The sequence below is a fragment of the Sorex araneus genome, chromosome 3 (assembly GCF_027595985.1).
Source record: "Sorex araneus isolate mSorAra2 chromosome 3, mSorAra2.pri, whole genome shotgun sequence".
Classification (NCBI taxonomy): Eukaryota; Metazoa; Chordata; class Mammalia; order Eulipotyphla; family Soricidae; genus Sorex; species Sorex araneus.
The window spans coordinates 87,075,436-87,097,110 of NC_073304.1; the positions used below are offsets into that span (position 1 = coordinate 87,075,436).

Here is a 21,675-nt window from a genome sequence, read left to right on the forward strand (position 1 = left end):
ACCATATAGGGTGCTGGGGATTGAACCTATGTGCAAGGAAAATGTGCAAGGAAATGTCCTGCCCACTGTACTATCTCTCTGGCCCCTTGATTCTGTCTTTGAGTAGTATTAAGAATCGATTCCATACCACCACCCACTCACCCTCCAGAAAAGTTTGTCATTGTAGTTTTACCCTTACTCTCCAAATAGCCAAACTCTTTGTCTTTGACTCTCTATTTTTTGTGGCTGTCATTGGCTGTTATATTTAGGAAGTGACCCTTTTTTATGCAGAGGACAATATGTTTTTGGCTTTGTGTACCAACGTTTCTCTTTATTTAATATTTTTTTTTATCTTCTTTACCTGCACTGTAAGCACTTTTCCAACGTTTCTCTTCCTTAGCAATTCACCTGTTGTTTTTTGGCAAAAGCAGCTATAAATATATATGGATTTATGAATATAACTGTGTTCCAATAAAATAATTTACAGAAACAGATACTTCACCTAGTAATTCAATGGCCCATGTCATAGACCCACTTTAAAACATTTCATTTTTTAGTTTTTTAAATTTTTTGGCTTTTTGGGTCACACCCAGCGATGCTCAGGGCTCTGCACTCAAGAATCACTCCTGGTGATGCTCTGGGGACCATAAGGGATGCCGGGGATTGAACCCGGGTCGGCCGAGTGCAAGGCAAATGCCCTCTCTGCTGTACTATCTCTGTCCCAAAACATTAAAAACATTATTTAAAAATTATTTTTTAATTTAAAAATTAATTAAATTTTTTTTAATAAAGTGGGCTGGAGCGATAGCTCAGCAGGTAGGGCGTTTGCTTTGCATGCGGCTGACCCGGATTCGATTCCTCCATCCCTCTCAGAGTGCCTGGCAAGCTACTGAGAGTATCTTGTCCGCATGGCAGAGCCTGGCAAACTACCTGTGGCATATTCAATATGCCAAAAACAGTAACAAGTTGTCTCACAATGAAGACATTACTAGTGCCCCCTCGAGCAAATCAATGACAACAGGATGACAGTGATACAGTGATTTTTTTTTTTTTTTTTGCTTTTTGGGTCACACCTGGCGATGCACAGGGGTTACTCCTGGCTCTGCACTCAGGAATTACCCCTGGCAGTGCTCAGGGGACCATATGGGATGCTGGGATTCGAACCCGGGTTGGCCGCGTGCAAGGCAAACGCCCTACCCGCTGTGCTATCACTCCAGCCCCCGATACAGTGATTTTTAATTAAAAAGTTAACTTTTAAAAAGTTTTAAAGATTTACTTAAAAAAAATTATTTATTTATTGGTTTTGGGCCACACCTGGCAATGCTCAGTGCTAACTCCTAGCTCTGTGCTCAGGAATTACTTCTGGTAATACTCAGAGGGGAACGTATGGATGTTGGGGATCAAACTCAGGTCGACCTATTAGGTAAATGCCCTACTGCTGTACTATCTCTCCCTCCCCAGACCCACCATTTTTACACTCATTAGATTGAATAATAGATCTCCAGTAATAGAAATAATTTATCTTCAGAATTTGGAAGGCCTTGCTTCTGACTTCCTATGTTCTTTTTTAAAAAATCTTGCTATTCTGAGGCTGGAGCAATAGCACAGTGGGTAGGCACCTGTCTTACATGCGCTGACCTGGCTTTGATCCCCAGCATCCCATATGGCTGCCCAAGCACTGCCAGCAGTAATCCCTGAGTACAGAGACAGGAGTAACCCCTGAGCGCTGCCTGGTGTGGCCCACCAAAGAAAAAAAAAAACAAAAAAAAACACCCAAACTCTTGGTATTCTGAATATTTTGTCCTTTACGTAAACCTCTTCCTCTCTCCCTCTTCCCTTTCTTTTTCTTTGCCTCAATTCAGTACTTTTATAATTTGTTTTTTCCTTGTTTGGGCCACACTGGGTTGACTCTGCATTCAGAGATCACTCCTGGGGGTGCTTCAGAGACCGTGTGGGGATGCAACCCAGGTTGACTGTGCGAGGCAAGCGCCCTCCTTGCTGTACTATCGCTCTGGTCTCTCTCCCTCACTACTTTCTGTGTCTCGTAGAAGTCCATATTTTTCCTCAACCATACAATAATGATAGTTACTAGAGGCTTATGAGGAGTGATGAGATAGAGTGTAAAGACCAGGAGGAATACACAGTGGCTTAGAGCACTTGGGTTGTTTTTCTTCTTGAGTACTGTAAGTGAATATTTGCACTCCTACAGTGAATCCAGGAGATTATCTTTTTGGATTAGGGTTTTTTGTTTTTCAGGTGGACCTATGATCTATTTATTATTTTGAGAAATTTCCATACTATTTTCAGTATCTGTCAACAGTAAATGAGGGTCAGATTTTTCCACCTTAGGGCTGGGGAAATGATTTGCATATGGGAGGCCCAGGTCCAGTCCCTGGTACCACATGGTTGCCAGAGCATTGTGCTGCTGGGTGTAGTCCTGAGCATCAATAGGTATGCTCCCCTCCTCCCCACTAAAAATAAAAGAACTGAAGTGCATGCTTTGTATGAAACAGATCTGGGTTCAGTTCTTGTCACAACATGTCTCTTGAATGCTGCCAGATGTGGTCCAAAGGGGGAAATGCAAAGGAAGAAAATAATCTTTCTTTGCACATTCTTCAGCAATTTTTATTTATTTTTCTCTCTCCTCCATCCCCTTCCCATCTTCCCCTCCTTCCCTCCCTCCCTTCCTCTCTCCCTCCCTCTTTCTTTCCCTCTCTCTCTCTCTATCTCTCTCCTTCCTCTCCATACCTGGTTGTATTTGAAGGCTACTCCCTATACTCTGTCCAGTCATTCTCATGGAAATACGGATCAAATTCAGATTTCCATATGCAAAGCATGTGCTCTAGCCCTTTGAGATACCTCTCTGTCAGTCCATTTCTGGGCTTTTGATAGAGGTCATCATTTCACTTTTGATTTGCTTTATGCTGATAACTGATAATGAGTGTTTTGGATTTTTTTCTTTTTGGTGGAGGGGGGCTTGGCAATGAATTATGTCTGCACTGTACACTGTCATCCTGTTGTTCATCGATTTGCTTGAGCATGCACCAGTAACAACTCCATTGTGAGACTTGTTGCTACTGTTTTTGGCATATGAATATGCCATGGGTAGCTTGCCAGGCCCTGCTGTGTGGCGGGATACTCTCAGTAGCTTGCCAGGTTCTCTGAGAGGGATGAAGGAATCGAACTCGGGTTGGCCATGTGTAAGGCGAATGCCCTACCCACTGTGCTATTGCTCCAGTCCAATAAATTATGTATAAATTCAGACTCTGTGCTTAGAAGTCATGCCTGACAATGGTAGGGGGATTAGTGCCCGGGATCAAACCTGGGTCAGCTGCTTACAAGGCAAGTCCTTTAACCTGCTATTTTATCTCTCCAGCCCAAAATTAGGTTGTCTTAGAATTTTGAATTCTCTTAGATGGTTATAATGCTAAGTAAATGAATGAACAGGTGCTTTATGACTAATTATTTTGAACCAGTGCTAGACTTAATTTTTTTCTAATTCTAAATTTGTATAGAATGTTTGTTATGAAGAGATCTTTCTGAGATGATAATAATAAACAAAGGAATATGTTAAATGCAAATTTATTGCTAACTACATATAAAATTAAAAACAATATAATGTTTCGATAAAAAATTCCATTTAGTTTTGTTTTATGTTTTTTTGTTTGTTTGGGGGGCCACATATGACAGTGCTCAGGGCTTACTCCTAGCTCTGTACTAAGGGATCACTCTTCCAGGAATGGGAGACCGTATGGGGTGCCAAGGATCGAACCTGGGTTAGACTGCATACAAGGCAAACGTCCTAACCACTAATATCAGTCTGGCCCATTGTATCTGATTTTAATTATTTGTTTTGATACCCTATTTTAAGGGTTGGAGCGATAGCACAGCTGGTAGGGCGTTTGCCTTGCACGCAGCCGACCTGGGTTTGATTCCTCCGCCCCTCTCAGAGAGCCCGGCAACCTACCGAGAGTATCTCGCCCACAAGGTAGAGCCTGGGAAGCTACCCGTGGCATATTTGATATACCAAAAACAGTAACAAGTCTCACAAAGGAGATGTTTCTGGTGCCCGCTCGAGCAAATCGATGAGCAACGGGATGACATGATACAGTGATACCCTATTATTTTTTTTTGGGCTCACACCCAGTGATGCTCGGGTTACTCCTGGCTTTGCACTCAGGAATTACTCCTAGCGGTGCTTGGAGGATGCCGGGGATCGAACCCGGGTCGGCCGAGTGCAAGGCAAACGCCCTACCCGCTGTGCTATCGCTCCGGCCCCAGTGATACCTTATTTTAAAGTTTAAATCCTTGCAGAGCCAGGAGTGACCCTTGTGCATCGCCAGGTGTGACCCAAAAAGCAAAAAAAAAAAAAAAAAAAAAAAAAAAAAAAAAGTTTAAATCCTTTTTTTTTCTGCCTTTTGGATCACACCCGGCGATGCACAGGGGTTACTCCTGGCTCAGCACTCAGGAATTACTCCTGATAGTGCTCGGGGGACCATATGGGATGCTGGGAATCGAACACGGGTTGGCCCCATGCAAGACAAAGGCCATACCCACTGTGCTGTCACTCCAGCCCCATAAATCCTAGTTTAAAATATTTAAATACCCGGGCTAGAGAGATAATATAACAGGTAGAATGTTTGTTTTGCACATGGCTGACCCAGGTTTGATCCTTGGTACTACATTTGGTCCTTTGAGCACCACCAGGAATGATCTCTGAGCACAGAGCCAGGAGTAAGCATTGAGCACCACTGGGTATCGCTCCTCCCCTCCCCCCAACAAACAAAACAAAAATATTTGAGAACCCTAGATTAAAAAAAAATTAATTATACCTGAACATTCTATAAAGTAGCAGAGGTCTGTTTGGTTTTTGCTAGAACTAAACTTTTGGATTATATTCCTTTCAAAGAGATAAGAGACGTGTATCACTGTATCAGTGTCATCCTTTTGTTAGTCAATTTACTCGAGCGGGCACCAGTAACGTCTCTATTCTTCTCAGCCCTGAGATTTTAGCGTCTCCTTACTCGTCTTTCCCAATGATTGGAGGCTCTTTCAGGGTCAGGGGAATGAGACCTATCGTTACTGTTTTTGGCATATTGAATATACCACGGTAGCTTGCCAGGCTCTGCCCTTGCAGGTGGGATACTCTCAGTAGCTTGCCGGGCTCTCCAAGCTTAGTTTTATAGTCTCTGGATCTTGGCCGTTGATGGGATTACATGGCGCTGGGGGCAGTTTCTCGGTGTGACTGCCTAGCTATTGGAAAATAGGGAATCTGGGTGGAAGAGACCCAGTCCCACTTCGAGCAGCCTTGGATTTCTTGGCCCTGAGTTCCACACAACTGGGTTCCTTTGCTGGTTCCTTCATGCATGAGGCTTGTCATGACATGAATTAATATTATAGTATTTCCTCACTTACTGTATCTTCACAGATGTTTATTAGATGGCTTTTATTTTTATATTTTATTTTTTAATTTATTTCCTTTTTGGGTCACATCTGGTGATCCACAGGGATTACTCCTGGCTCTCCACTCAGGAATTACCCCCTAGTGGTGCTCAAGGGACCATACGGGATGCTGGGAATCGAACCTGGGTCGGCCACATGCAAGGCAAACGCCCTACCCCTCTGCTATTGCTCCAGCCCCTATTTTTTATTTTTTTGCTGTTTGGGTCACACCTGGTGATACTCAGGTTACTTCTGGCTCTGTACTCAGGAATTACTTCTGGCAATGCTGGGGTACCATATGGGATGATGGGAATCGAACCTGGGTCGACTGAGTGCAAGGCAAATGCCCTACCCACTGTTCTATCACTCCAGCCCCTAGATGGCTTTTAATGTGAAAGAAATTTTTTAGTTTTTCATTATGTATAATTTTCTTTCTTTTTCAGTGCTGGGAATTGAGTACAGGCCTCACACAGTGCAAGGCAAGGTGCCACCACTGAGCTACTGTCACTGTCACTGTCACTGTCATCCTGTTGCTCATCAATTTGTTTGAGCAGGCACCAGTATTGCAGTCTCTTATTGTGAGACTTATTGTTACTGTTTTTGGCATATCCAGTATGCCACAGGTAGCTTGCCAGGCTCTGCCGTGTGGGCGTGATACTCTTGGTAGCTTGCTGAACTCTCCGAGAGGGGAGAGGAATCGAACACGGGTCAGCCACATGAAAGGCAAACGCCCTTCCGCTGTGCTATGCTCCAGCCCACTGAGCTACATCATTTAGAAAATTATTTTTTATGTTAAGCTATCCCTGGCAGTCTTCATCTTGTAAGAGAGCTGTGGTTAGAATCATCAGATCATCAGGGCCACCAGGCTGGTGCTTGGGGGCCATATGGTGCTGGGAGAGAGGACCTCAGACATAGCAGACATGTGTTGGACTTCTTGAGTTATCTCCCAAGTCCTCATTTTTATTTAAAATATATTTCACAATTGGGGCTAGAGTGATAGCACAGCGGGTAGGGCGTTTGCCTTGCACGCAGCCGACCCGGGTTCGATTCCCAGCATCCCATATGGTCCCCTGAGCACTGCCAGGGGTAATTCCTGAGTGCAGAGCCAGGAATAACCCCTGTGCATTGCCGGGTGTGACCCAAAAAGCAAAAAAAAAAAAAAATATATATATATATATATGTTTTTCACAATTGTTTATATTTAGATTTATATATGTGAACTTCACGATAGTTAAACTTTTATTTTAAGTATTTGAGTCACACCTGACAGTGTTGAGGGGCTCTTCACAGCTTTGTATGGGGGTTGTTCCTGTTGCTGCATGGGGGGACATTGTGGTATTGGATTTAACCCAGGCCTTCTGCATGAGTTCTAGTTTGTTGAACTATCTATTCAGGCTCTCAGATGGTTGTTGATGTCTGACCATCAGGTAGTGAAATATAATAAAGAATATATGATACTTTGTTTTTCTTTGTGGCTAGAAAGAGTAGCACAGTGTGAGCCCATGCCAGTTGGCTGGAAGATTCTCTAGGTTAATTAAAGATTACATAGTTGTGTATATACCTGAAGTTGAAATTCTGTTTTCTTCAATACAATTTTCACTGTGTCATGGAGAGACCTACTCCTACGAAGTAGCCACATATAAGAAGTACAATCAGGAAGAAGCAAATTTCTTAGGTGTCTAATTTCATTGAATGCTGTTCTTTTCAGTAAAGGTGATTTGTCAAATGTATAATTAACTGCAATTTAACTTTTATGCTTTATTAGATTTGTTCCGTTTCCTTTTTGGGGAGCAGTTTTCATCAAGACAGGGCTGATTCAGTAAAGCAGCAGAGGGTTTAGGAAAAATACTCAAAGTGCTGAAACTCATGCTTTGTGTGTGAAGAACCTGGTCTCAAACTCTAAGCACTGTTTGATCTCTGAGCACTGTAGGGAATGATCCAAACAACCCCTGGCCCCTCTCCCCCCACCCCCAAAAAAGTAAATGCAAGCAGAATATTGTTTAATTCTACAAAAGTATCAATGCTGTTTTATTACTGTTTTGTTTTCTCATAGAACTTTACTGTGTTCTGAAAAAATTCTGTGTTTTTTTGGGTCATATCAGGCAGTGCTGAGGGCTTATTCCTGGCTCTGTGGCAAATGTCCTATCCACTGTACTATCTCTCCAGTCCCCTCAACTTACTGTTTTTTCAAAAAAATATGTTAAATCCTGATAGTTTTAAAATTTTGTCTTATTTTATGGATTTTCATTTATTTATTTTTGTTTTTTTGGGTCACATATGGCCATATACAGGGCTTACTTCTGGCTCTGCACCATATGGAGTGCTGGAGATCAAACCTGGGTTGGCTGTGTGTAGAGAAGCACCCTTACCTACTGTACTATTGCCCTGGCCCCATATTATTATATATTTTTTGAGGTTTAAGATATATATATATATATATATATATATATATATATATATATATATTTTGCTTTTTGGTTACATCCAGCAGTATCCAGGGGTTACTCCTGTCTCTGCACTCAGGATTTACTCCTGGCAGTGTTTGTGGGATCACATGGGATGCCAGGGATTGAACCCTGGTCGGCTGTGTGCAAGGCAAATGCCCTACCCACTGTACTATTGCTCCAGCCTGAGGTTTAAGATTTTTATGTAGTGATAATTGCTAGAATTTTTCTAATGTCTTCCAGGTTTTACTAGGCCTTGCCTTATTAAAAAAATTTTTTTTTTTTTAGGTACAGTCAGTCACATACTGGAGCGATAGTGCAGCAGGTAGGGCGTTTGCCTTGAATGTGGATGACCTAGGTTTGATTCCTCCACCCCTCTTGGAGAGCCTGGCAAGCTACCGAGAGTATCCCACCCGCATGGCAGAGCCTGACAAGCTCCCTGTGGCATATTCGATATGCCAAAAACAGTAACAAGTCTCGAAATGTTACTGGTGCCCACTTGAGCAAATCGATGAGCAATGGGATGACAGTGATACAGTCACATATGTGGTATTCAGGTGTTCTGTGTAATCCACTAGCAGTTTTTGTTGTTCTTCTTGTTGTTGTTTGTTTCTTTGGCTGTGTTCAGGGTTTATTTCCGTTTCTGTACTCAGAGGACTTTATGTGGAGCGGAGAATCAAACCTGGGCTGACAGTAGGCAAGGCGAAGGTCTTTCCCCTGTATTATCTCTTAAGCCCTTTCTGGCAATTGTAGGCCAACTGGGCTGGTGGTACATTGTAGGGGCCTGAGGACATCACACTTTCAGGCTTTGTGGTACCCAGGATTACCTGGGCCTTCCTGGCATTGTTGGGGAGCTTCTAGGACTACATCAATAATGCTTGGGGGACAATTTGTGCTGGGAATTGAACCTGGGTTTGCGTAAATGCTAGCTATGTACCCTAACAATTGTACAATTTTCTGGCATACAGGTTTCTTGCATACAGCTTTTAGAATATATATATTTTTTAATTTTAGGCACTGTGCAGTAGTGAGAATTGAACCCAGGGCTCTTGTGTGCAACACATGTATTCAGCATTTTGAGTTAGCTTCCTTGCCCCATAAATGCTATGTTTTAATATTTTGATTCAAATTTTACTGAGGCTGTTTCTCCAGGAATGTTACCGTCACTTTTTCTCATCCTTTTTCTTATACATGAAATAAATTTCAGTCATTTCATAGTACACTTCGGTGACTGCATTCGTATTGTTGTGCATTACTGCCATCTGTCTCCAGAATGTTTTTATCTGCACAAACTGAAAATCAGTACCCATTAAATATTAGTTCCTCTGAAAAGTCATACAGGGGTTAAGATGCTTGCCTTGCATGCAGCTTACCCTGGCTAAATCATAACACCATATATGGTACCCTGAGCACATTGTTCACTCCTGAGAACAGAACTAGAATAGTCCCTGAGAACCAATGGGTGTGACCCTAAGCCCTGCCCTCCCCCAAAAAAGACAATGGTTCCTTATTTCCTCCTCCTTGATTTCACTAGGTACCTCATAATAACATAATAATGTAAAATATTTGTCTAATGTCTTCAAGATTCCTATTATATTTTATGTTAGAACTTTTCTTTTTAAAACTATTTGGGGGGCTGAAGTGACAGCACAGCGGGTAGGGCGTTTGCCTTGCATGTGGCCAACCGGGTTTGAATCCCAGCATCCCATATGGTCCCCTGAGTACCGCCAGGAGTAATTCCTGAGTGCAGAGCCAGGAGTAACCCCTGTGCATCGCTGGTGTGACACAAAAAGGAAAAAAAAAAAAGACTATTTGGGGCTGGACAGGTAGTAAATACATCAGGTAGAGCACTTGCCTTGCATATAGTCTACCTGATCCCCAGCATCCCATATGATCCTCCAGAGAACCACCAGGAGTAATTAATTCCTTAGTGCAGAGCCTCCACCATGTAAGCTCACTGCCTAGTTAAGCATTCTGAGTTTTCTAGAATGTAACCAGGAATAATCCCTGGTTTACTAAACACACACCTGGTGTGACCCAAAAACCGAAAAAATTTAAAAATCATTATTTTATTATGTGTATGTATATATATATATGTGATTTGTGTCTTCCTATATTGCCTCATTTTGTTTACCCATTTGCTGGTTGGCATTTGAAATATTTCTAAGCTTTGGGTATTGTGAATGTTACTTTGTTACACAGTGTATTTGAACTATTTTAGTATTTGCTTTCAGAACTGTTTTTGCAGGGGGGGGGCGCATATTTGGCTATGATCAGTGTTGAATCTTGGCCCTGTGCTCAAGAATCACTCCTGTTGGGATTGGGGGATCATATGTTGTATCAGGTATTGCACCAGGGTTGTCACATACAAGGCAGACCATATGTGATGCTGGGGGTTGAACTGGGGTTGGCTGCATGCATGGTACGTACCTTAATTCCTTTATTATCTCTCTAGCCCCCAAATACAGTATTTTAAAAATAATTTCTATTGTGGGCTGGAGTGATAGCACACTGGGTAGGGCATTTTCCTTGCATGCGGCTGACTCGGGTTCAATTCCTCCACCTCTCTCGGAGAGCCCGGCAAGCTACCGAGAGTATCTCGCCTGCACGGCACAGCCTGCCATGCTCCCTGTGACATATTTGACATGCCAAAAACAGTAACAAGTCTCACAATGGAGACGTTACTGGTGCCCACTCAAGCAAATTGATGAACAACGGGAGGATGGTGCTACAGTGCCAGTGTGGTAATTATTGTGGTACTACTGTAGGTCTGATGAAATTGTATAACACTTATCTGCTCCCAGGGGTTAAGGAAAGATTCTTTTTTTTTTTTTGCTTTTTGGTCAAACCTGGCAATGCACAGGAGTCATTCCTGGCTCATGCACTCAGGAGTTATCCCTGGTGGTGCTCAAGGGACCATATGGGATGTTGGGATTCGAACCCGAACCCGGATCGGCCGCTTGCAAGGCAAGCCCTACCCACTGTGCTATCACTCCAGCCCTAGGGAAAGATTCTTGAGAAGTGACTTGTAATCTTAGACATGATAGGTTGAAAGCATTTGTGAAGATCATCTTTTTAGTGGTAGTGGACGGGGGAGGAGCCACATCTGGTGATGCTCAGGTGTTACTCCAGGTCTGCACTCAGGAATTACCCCTCGAGGGACCATGTAGGAAGTGGGGGATTGAATTCAAGCTGGCTGTGTGCAAGGCAAGCACCCTACCTAATATAATCTCCAGCCCTGTCCCCCTCCCTTTTTCTTTTTTTTTTTTGTTTGTTTTTTTGCTTTTTGGGTCACACCTGGCATTGCACAGGGGTTACTCCTGGCTCATGGATTCAGAAATCACTCCTGGCGGCATTCAGGGGACCATATGGGATGCTGGGAATCAAACCCGGGTTGGCCATGTGCAAGGCAAACACCCTACCCGCTGTGCTATCGCTCCAATAGGTCCGTACTTGGCAGTACTCAGAACTTACATTTGGCTCTGCATTTAGGGGTCACTCCTCATTGTATTCAGGAGACAGTATGAAGTTCCAGGGATATCAAACCAAGGTTTGCCCACATGCAAGCCCTACCCACTGTACTAATGCTCTGGCCCATGAAGATCTTAAGCTAAGGATAAGGGATATAATTGTGTGGCTTGAGATATGGGGCAGCAAGAGGGAATATTTTTTCTTTCTTTTTTAATTACAGTCTTCTCAGCTATCTATACATTAGCATCACAAATAGGAAAAAACAACTTTTTAACGCAGTAACTCAAAAACCTGCCTAATTTTAAGAAAATAAAGTAGTAATCAATCACTACCGGAGGAAGCAGGTCCTTTCAATCTACTGGTAAGCACAGGTTTATCCTGAACTTTAAGAGTCCTTGTTCTGAATGGATGATGAAATAGGGAATGTTTCTTAATGGATGTTGATAATAGTATATCACATTTCTGTCCGTTTCATCTTTTCTGACACATGCTTTTAATCATATTACTTTGCTAATTGGGCACTTCACTGGGTAGATTAGTTCTCTGAGGACAAGAATCTTTAATTCCTTTGTCTAGGTTTCAAGTACTGGAGCCAGTAATACTCTGTCTCTTAAATGAATTGTTGTTTTGTAGTATTATAAAGGTAGGCAAGAATCAGATTGTATATAAACAAGTATGGCTTTCTCTTTTTTTCCCTCTATCTAGTGTACACGATTTTTTAGACAGTGAAGGTTTGTTTGTTTGTTTGTTTTATTTGTAAAACTCAAGACTGTTTTATAGTTTAGGCTGTATGCAACTCTTACTCCTTTTTGGGTAGGGAAGCACACCCAGCTGTGCTTCGGGCTTACTCCTCTGACAGTGCTCTGGAGACCATATGGTGCCTAGCATAGAACTTGTCAGCCACATGGAAAACAAGCAAGCATCTTGCCTCTGTACTATCTTTTTGACCTGCAGTTTTTTTAAGAATGGTCTTTATTGTACTGAATTCAGATTTAAAACAGTGTCAGGAGGACCCCAGTGAACAGAGCCAGTAGGAGCCCCTAAGCACTGCTGGGTGTGGCTCAATACCCCTCTGAAGATCATTTTACAAGTTTTCAGATTTTTTATAGTACATATGTATATAGTCCTTTATAAATTAGGCAGATCTCAACTTTGAAAAAGTATGAGTAGATCATCTCTCCCATCAAAAGTCTAGTGTTCTGTGAGAGGGTGTAGTGCTGGATTGTGTAAAGCATGAGATCCTATAATCAACAGTATTCTAACCCATGGTGCCTAAAATAAATTATAGAAAGATCTAATGTTGAATCTGTGGAGTTTGGTGGAGTTTAAGGACTTAACACTTCATATTATTTGACTAGCATAGGGAGATTAGCCAATGAAAATCTCAAATTGCCAAGATGTCTTCACAGATTCCCAATTAGAGCTCTCATTTGTATTGCCTTTGAGGATGCATCTACCAGTAGACATGGGTGTTCACCAGTCATCAGTTAATTCACACTTTAGAATCAGATGCTGGGGCTGGAGCAATAGCACAGCGGGTAGGGTGTTTGCCTTGCACTCGGCCACCTGCGTTTGATTCCCAGCATCCCATATGGTCCCCTGAGTACCACCAGGAGTAATTCCTGAGTGCAGAGCCAGGAGTGACCCCTGTGCATCGCCAGGTGTGACCCAAAAAAAGCAAAAAAAAAAAAAAATCATATGCCAAGCCACCACAGAATTTGTTTCAGAGAATGAAATTTTAAAGTAAAATTTAAGTATTTTTTCTCCTTTCCTGTGTCGTGGCTGTTGTGATCACCAGCGGTGTCACGTGTGGTTGTGGTGCTTATTGGCCGGTCACACTTGAGCTGCTGTGGTTGCACATACCTGGTGATGGTGCTCTGGAGAGTGCACACTGCTGCCTTGCTCACAGGTTGAGGTAGAGTGGTACTCTAGACTTCATGCTCGCAAGGCAAGCACATTTTACCAGTCACTCACTCCCCAGCTAGAGGGGAGATACTACATAAGGAAATCTTACCTTTGAGAGGAAGGCTTTCTTGGGTAAGATGGGAGATTCTGAACCAGTAGATTCCACCACAGAAGTTCCTGGGTTAAGGAAGAAGGTGTCAAACTTTTCAGTTTTGCCTAGGATTTGGGGTATTATTTGTTTCACTGATAATGCTTTTGTTGGACAGTGCTGGAAAAGAGGTTTCAGTGCAACTTCAGAAGTCTTTAAACTTTAGCCCACTTTTTCCAATGTACTAATTCCAACAATTTCTTTCCAGGGTGTGAGGAATATTCTCATAGGAATAAGAGAATTTAGAGAAAGTTCCTAATCTGGACCCCAGCTCAGACCAGTAGTGTTGGATAAGTCACTTGGCTCCTTTCTTTAAACCTCCTCATTCTCCTTCACTGCATTTAATACTGAGTCGCCTAGCATGTAGCAGTTTCTCAATACTTGGTGATTCTTCTGAATAAAGTATGGGAGATGAACCCTCCAGTTTCTGCCTTCTTACTACCTAATTTTATTTGCATTTTTCCTCTTGCTTTTTACTCTAACGTTAGCTGCACAGAAGAATAGCCACAAGTGAGGGGTAAGGAAGAAAGATCATTTTTGATGTTTGGGAGAAATAGTTTGTTGTTCATCTGACACAATAGATAATCGGTAATTTTTCCTTGCACCTCAAATATACAGGAAATAAAAACTCAGGCAGTATTGTGCAAAAGTCTTGTGCCCACGTCTTAATTGCTTTATCTTCTTTCACCTTAATGTCAGATGATTGGCACCACTTCCTCCCTTCCCATTCAAGTAGTTAAGGTTTCTGGTCTCCCGCCCCCCAACTTTCCTAGCATTCTTCTGTGGTGGATGTTGCAGACTCGACCTCTGGCCTCTCCATGTCGTTTCTTCCACGTTTCGTGCTGTTGGCACAAGCCAAGCCTTTAGCCCTTTGGGGAGGAAGGTCTCAGATTCTTTTGACCGGCTCGCGAAGCCTAGGGGGCTGCGGAGCCCCGTGTGGGTGGGGCTGGGCCCGCAGGGGCGGGGCGGGCGAGCAGCCCCAGGGAACGGGTGGAAGGCTCGGCGGAGAAAGCCCGCGGGCAATGGTTTCACGGTTGTCACGAAGGCTTCGTGTGCGAGGCTCAGGAAGCTGGGGTGCCTCTTTTCTTCTTCGTCTTCCTTCATTCTAGAAGCTTCAGCAGGCATTTCTGGGTTGCCGAGACCGGGAGAGGCCGCCGCTTTAGCTCCAGGGGCGGGTCCCAAGGGTCTCGCCGCGGCTCCGGGGCCGTTTGGCCTCCTGGTGTTGGGGGAGGGGCGAGGGAGGCGCAGCTCTCGCCTCTCTTTGCGCTTGCGCGGCGGGCTCCGAGCGGGTCGGAGCGCGTGCGCGGTGACGTGGACGTCCGGTGCGCGCGCAGGCTCTTCAGCTGGAGCGGACACACGGTGTGCGAACCGCACAGAATAACCCGCCCCCAGCGGGATGTGAAGGACTCCGGGTGAGGCCGGCCACGCCCCGCACGGTAACTCTTGGGCCCGGGTGGCGGGCTTCGCTTTAGTACTGGCCCGATCGGAGTTTTTCGAGAGTTTGAAGCTTTTGGGGTGAACGGCGTGAGAAGCGGTGTGCAGAGCGATCTTCGCACGCCGCGGCCAGGCTGGGCCTTGCGCGGGTCGGCCTTCGGCGCGCGCCTGTGGTCCCATGAGCGAGGCTGCGCATGTCACCTCGCGCGCGTTCCCGGCCTCACTTCCGCGTCGCGCGGCGGACTGGGAGCATCGACGCCAGGGCGAGCGGCCACGAGGCGGGCGGGGTGAGAAGCGCCCATGGCGCCGCCTTGCCCTCGCGTGCGTGGGGTGCCGCGCCACATGGTACGATCCCGTGACGTTTTCAGCCCGGCGCGGGGCTCTAGGTGCCGGAGCGGTGCTGTTCGCAGCCTAGGTTTTGGGGCTCCAAAACTCAAGAGGGAAGCGGTGCTGACGTCGCTCTTTTAAGGAGCGTTATGCTGCGTCTTGACACCTGTACAAACGTCTTTTCTGGCATGGAATTTCCGGTGTAGTTGTTTGAGGCGGGACCGCGAATTTAATAAAGAAGTCAGGCGAGGAAGTGAGCTGCTTAGGAGTGGGAACTTGGTAAACAAAAGACCGATGGTTCCTAAGCGTAGAAATGAGGGCGTGGGGGGGGGGAACAGGTGGAAAGAACAGGTGCTATTTTTCCCCCCTTGGTGGGGCGCCTTCGGCTACTTCTCTGTTGATGAGGCTCCCCGCTTCTGATAAATTGTCAAATTCTGGTCTCGTGGTAGGTGAATCCGGGGATAAAGTAAGCCAACTCGAGCACCTGTAGCCAAAGTTTAGGAATCTATGGAAGAGAAGTTACAAATCATTTCAAACTGGGTTGTGAGTGGCAAGTGGCACGGTCCTCTGTGAAGGTTGTTTTGCCTGGGAAATACCTCCTGGTGAGGGTGGAACCGCGGGTGTGCGAGTGCTGAAAGGTGGGGCGACTGAAGGCAGAACAACGGGAGTAAAGTAACTGACTGAGAGGGTTCAAATATTCTCCCCGCGTCGCCGAGCAGACACGTGGATCTGGAGAACTCTGGAACCCATCCGTGCGCTGTCTGCCTGTTGTGAATCGCAGGCTTCTGCCGTGGAGTCCCTGAAAAACATTCCCAGCCCCGTCTCTCTCTGGGCACGACGCCGCAGCGAGGCTTCAGGGAAAGCGCCCGGAGGCGGCTTGACGGCCGCTGGGAAGGGGCTGGGGTGGGGGCGGGGGAGTGATGGCTCTGAAATCTCCAGGGTAACAGGATGCGGCTTGGTCCCGCGATAGGTGGGGGCCGGGCCGGGGTTCCGGGGCGGCACGTGACCCGTCGGGACTCTGCTTCCCCGGAAGAGCTTGCCTTGCGGCTTTTTTTTCCCCCCTTCACGTGGTTCTTGGCCAGCTGGCCTGTGCTGTTGAAAAGCTGAAAAGTAGTGATTGTGCGCCCTAGGTAATCGACGGCGCCTGCTCCTCCCCGGACTGGCTGAAGTCTTCCCCCCCCCCCCCCCCCCGTATCCTTGGAATCAGATCTAGTGCTGCTTGCCGCTGAAGCGTTGTTTTTATCGGGTACGTGGGTTGAGTTCACTTAACCGAAAACACGTGCTTAGTAGGTCTTGAGGCATTTCAGCCTTCCGTGTATATAGCTTGCCTTCCTTTTTCTTAAGCAGAGTAACTGATTCCTGTATATTTCTTCTGTAAGTTAGTTTTTCAGATTGTACCTCTGCCACTGCTAGGGACTCGAGCTTGCCAGCCGAAATGTAATTTGGAGACCATTCCTAAAAATAGACAATGTTCAGGAGCTAGTAACGAATGACACTTGGGGAGAGAAAGGGAGTGCTTTGTACTTCATCGGAAAACGAAGTTCAGTGCCTTAAACCCAAAGCATTTCAGATAAAAGTTGAAAATTTTGCTTGTAGTCTGGAGGTGGTGATAAAATGCTCAGTTTATTAGATCTGAATTAAATGCTTATTAATAGAGAATGCCTTTGATTAATAAAATCTGATGATTAAGACCTGATAGTTGTCTATTTTACTGTCTTTGCTACAAGTTTGCTATTATTTTCTTATTGCTTTTATATGCAAATTATGTTTTTTTTTAAGACTTTAGGGTGGAAACTGAAGTCTTGGTACCTATAAAATATATGTAGTAAGACATTTTTTGGTGCAGGGAATGGAACTCAGGGCTTTATATATGCTAGGTATGCAACTACATCTCTCCTCCAGTAATTTTTGCATTTGTTGTGTGAAAAGTGGTTATTACTTGGGAGGAGGGGTTGGATCACACCCTACTGTGCTCAGGAGTAATCCTGGCAATCTTCTGGGGAACATTTGTGATGCTGGGGATAGAACCCAGGTTGACTGCTTGCAAGGCAAGCACCTAAACCCCTGTGCTATCTCTACAGCTGGGTTGTAATTAGTTTTAGCAAGCTTTAAGATATTCAGTATGGGTTGACCTCATTTGAATATTTTGTGTTTGTAAAGTAATGATTTGGTGTTTTTTTGTTTTCGGGGGTGGCTAAGGACAACCTGGGACTAAGAACATGAATCATTGAATTAGGTAACTGCTTAGTAAACTAGTGTATTTTGTAACTCATATGAGGGTCATTGCTTGAGTAAGTTAAACATTTTCCAAATAGGTCACCTATTAAAAGACGTGTAGAATTGGAACTCTAAAATTTAGCAGTTTACTAATGGAACTTGATGCATTTCCTTACCTGAAAACATTCTTTGTGAAATCTTTTGTATGTGTTTGCATATATGTATGTCTAGATATGTGTACATAAGACATGTCATAAAGTGACCCAAAATTTCTATTACTTTTTGATTTTTTTTCTTTTAATTGGGGAGCACACCCACTGGTGATTCGGGGGCATTTGGTGCTGGGGATGGAAACCCACGTTCCTGCATACAAAGCATTTTCTTTGCCGTAGGGTATTTTTCTTCCACAACTAAACATTTATTCTTTACTGTCTTTATGTAAATTGTACATTTGTTGTAGTTATTTTATGTAGACATGCTTGATATTGAAAAACCGAACTGGGATCCACCCACCTCCCGTGTTATACATACCAAAACCATGGGTCTGTTATGAAAGCTTTTTTTTTGGGGGGGGGACTTTTGGGTCACACCCGGCAATGCACAGGGGTTACTCCTGGCTCTTCTTCATTCAGGAATTACCCCTGGCGGTGCTCAGGGGACCATATGGGATGCTGGGATTAGAACCCAGGTCGGCCGCGTGCAAGGCAAACGCCCTACCCGCTGTGCTATTGCTCCAGCCCCATGAAAGCTTTTTTTGAGCCATTTACAGAATATTTTAAAGAATCTTGCTGAGTAAAAATTTATTTCTTTAAAAAAAAATATATATGCATTTTTTTCCTGTTCAGTTGGTTAAGGTTGTCCTAGAGGCGGAAAAATAGTCTTAGATTTTAGAGTAGTATTTTGTATGATAGTGAATCTAATCACTGTGAAGAGAAAAATTCATATAGTCTCTGAAAAACATAGATCTCTACTTGATGTAGAATCTACTTAAAGATTAATGTGAGGGGCCGGAGCGATAGCACAGCGGGTAGGGCGTTTGCCTTGCACGCGGCCGACCCGGGTTCAATCCCCGGCATCCCATATGGTCCCCCAAGCACCGCCAGGAGTAAATTCCTGAGTGCAAAGCCAGGAGTAACCCCTGAGCATCGCTGGTGTGACCCAAAAAGAAAAAAAAAAAAGATTAATGTGAAATATGGGGCTGGAGCGATAGCACAGCGGGGAGGGCGTTTGCCTTGCACTCAACCGATCCAGGTTCGATTTCCAGCATCCCATATAGTCCCCTGTGCACCGCCAGGAGTAATTCCTGAGTGCATGAGCCAGGAGTAACCCCTGTGCATCGCCAGGTGTGACTCAAAAAGGAAAAAAAAAAGATTAATGTGAAATATTATATTTTTCTGAAATTAGTAACATTGTATAGGTCTAGCTACATATTGTTTTGGTTATAAATCAGGTCTTTGGCTTTTTATATTTTGATCACGGAATGATTTTGATGAAGTTTTTGTCCTTTGTGTCTGAAAGTTCTTTTTTCTGTTCTCATGCAGTTTTACTTAAGAGTTATTAGATACCTATAACAATTTATTTCTTTATTATTTTTGTGCCACATGTGGCAGTACTCAGGCCTCACTTCTGGCTCTGCACTCAGGGATTACTTCTGGCGGTGCTTGGGGAACCATATTCGGTGCAGGGGATTGAACCTGGGTCTGCTATGTGGAAAGCAAACTTTCTACCTGCTATACTATTGCTCCAGCTTCAGTGAATACTGAATGTAAATAGGGCAGTCTCACTTTTCTGCACCAATTTTGTTTGAAGGGAAAATTTGGAATCTATATGGTTAGAAATTCTGCTTCAGTTTATTTTTATTTTTTTGCTTTTTTGGGTCACACCCAGCAGTGCACAGAGGTTACTCCTGGCTCACTCAGGAATTATTCCCTGGCAGTGCTCAGGGGACCATATGGGATGCTGGGAATCGAACTCGGGTCGGCTGCCTGCAAGGCAAACACCGTACCTGCTGTGCTATCGCTCCAGCCCTTTCAGTTTAAGTCTAACAATAAACTCAGTTGAATTTGAACATTTCATAGATTAACATTTTTAAAGTTCAGAGTAATAAAGTTTTGGTTAAAATTTTCTGTCTCTCTCACTCTGTTACATCTCCCTCTCCATTTCTCTGAAACCTTTTTTCTTCCTACTTCTCTCCCACCTGCCTTGGTCCTCCCTAGATGTACTCAGGCTGTGGGGCACCTTCTGGTGATTTTTCAGTCAGGTTGTCCTTCAGTTAGATTCCAGAGGAGAGAGTCCAGACCTGAGGGTCCAAGGTACTTATCCTGCATAATAGCCTGTAATGCTGGATATTTCTGGGCCATCTCAGGGATCCTTGGGGATGAAACCAGGGTTTCCCACGTCCAAGATTATGTCTTCTGTCTTGTATGATTATGTTTTAATACCCTGTACTATTGCTCCAACCTTAACTTTGTATGGAATTTGTCTTAATTAAAATTTTTTTTTTAATGGACCAAGATTTTAGTATTATATAAAATGTTGTGCTATGTAGGGCGTTCGCCTTGCATGTGGCCGACACAGGTTCGATTCCTTCGTCCCTCTCGGAGAGCCCAGCAAGCTACCAAGAGTATCTTGCCTACATGGCAGAGCCAGGCCAGCTACCTGTGGTGTATTTGATATGCCAAAAACAGTTACACCAAGTCTCAAAATGGAGATGTTACTGGTGCCCGCTCGAGCAAATCGATGAGCAATGGGATGACAGTGACAGTATAAAATGTTTTTTTTTTTTTTGCTTTTTGGGTCACACCCGGCGAAGCACAGGGGTCATTCCTGGCTCTGCACTCAGGAATTACCCCTGGCAGTGCTCAGGGGACCATATGGGATGCTGGGAATCGAACCTGGGTTGGCCGAGTGCAAGGCAAACGCCCTACCCACTATACTATTGCTCCAGCCCTGACAGTGTAAAGTGTGGAAAAATCTTGAATTTGCTGAAGAGAGAACTCAATATGCTAAACACATCTTTTGAATTTGAAAGGCCCAGGTTTGATGCCTGGCACCATGTGGTTATTTAAGTACTGAGTAGGTAGAGACCCTTGAGCACTGAGCCTGTATTAACCCCCTAGGTACTGGTGAATGTGGCCTAACTGCACCCCTTCTCCCCCCCCAAAAAAAAAAAACAACAAAACTTTTCTAATGGTAGAGCCTATCTGATTAGTCTGTGAGTTTCTGAATAACAACTGTGGCATGGCTCCCAAATTCCTGGTTGTGTCCCTGATGACCTCTCAAGTATATCAAACCCTGGTGCTGAACTCTGGAGACTCAAAAGAGAAGAGTGGTTGTTCTTGTCCCTTACACACCCCTTCCTTCCCCTCCTCTCCCCCCCCCTTTCCTTTTCTTTCCTTTCCTTTCCTTTCCTTGCCTTTCCCTTGCCTTTATCTTTACCTTTTCTTCCTTTCTCTTTCTTTTTTTTCTTAGGAAAGAAGTCCTGTAAACTTACTGATTGGGATGTGGCTCACACATGTTTGTCTCTGGCACCAAAGTAGTTCCATCTCTGGCACTGCCAGAGGTACTGTTTAGTGTTGCCCTGGTGGCCTTCAGCACCTACTGAATCCACTGTGTGTAGATGTAGGTGTGGTTCCCCGTACACAAAGAAATCCTGAAACTTAGATTTCATAGGTTTGGGATAGCTTATCACCTCCTCCACCCCTATCCTGTTAAGTCTTTGTCCTTTTAGTCATATTAAAGTGCACTTGATAAGAATGCTTTGCATAAGTGCTTACAGAAATACTTGATTTGTAACAGAATTTTGAATTTAATGAACTAAATACAGAAAGAGGAGTTTGCATTGTTAGAAGTATTAGTTCCTGTGAATCCTCTAAAACTTTGCTGTTTTACAAAGTGAACTTACTTGTGACTTTTCTGTTTAATTTTGGGCCACATCTGGGCGTTGCTCAAATATTACTCCTGGTTCTGTGCTCAGGGATCACTCCTGATGGTGCATGGAGGATCTGGGTTGGCTGCGTGCAAGATAGTACACCCTACCTGCTGTACTATCTTCTTACTTGTGACTTTAAAACCTATTTTATTTTTAATAACCCCTGATAGGTGTTGCCAAAGTTGGTGGTTTTAGGAAATCAATTTTGTTGCCCTAAACTTGACACCTTTTGAAAAGAACCACCTTAAATTTGATCTTTAAAAATAAAATTCAGGGCCTGGAGCGATAGCACAGCAGGTAGGACATTTGCCCAGCATCCCATATGGTCCCCTGAGCACCACCAGGAATGGTTCCTGAGTGCAGAGCCAGGAGTGACC

General features: G+C 44.2%; 1 protein-coding gene across 10 annotated transcripts in view; it reads left to right on the forward strand.

The window, feature by feature from the left end:
- The window catches only part of MGA (MAX dimerization protein MGA), a 118,660-nt gene that overhangs the window by 13,435 nt on the left and 83,550 nt on the right, over positions 1–21,675 (forward strand). The window contains exon 1 of one of the 10 annotated variants that reach the window (XM_055130553.1): positions 14,709–14,825. The exons of the other annotated variants lie outside the window; for them this stretch is intronic. The gene's annotated coding sequence lies outside the window, so the exon portion shown is untranslated. Of the gene's footprint in view, positions 1–14,708; positions 14,826–21,675 lie in introns of those variants that run through there. 10 annotated transcript variants of the gene reach the window in all.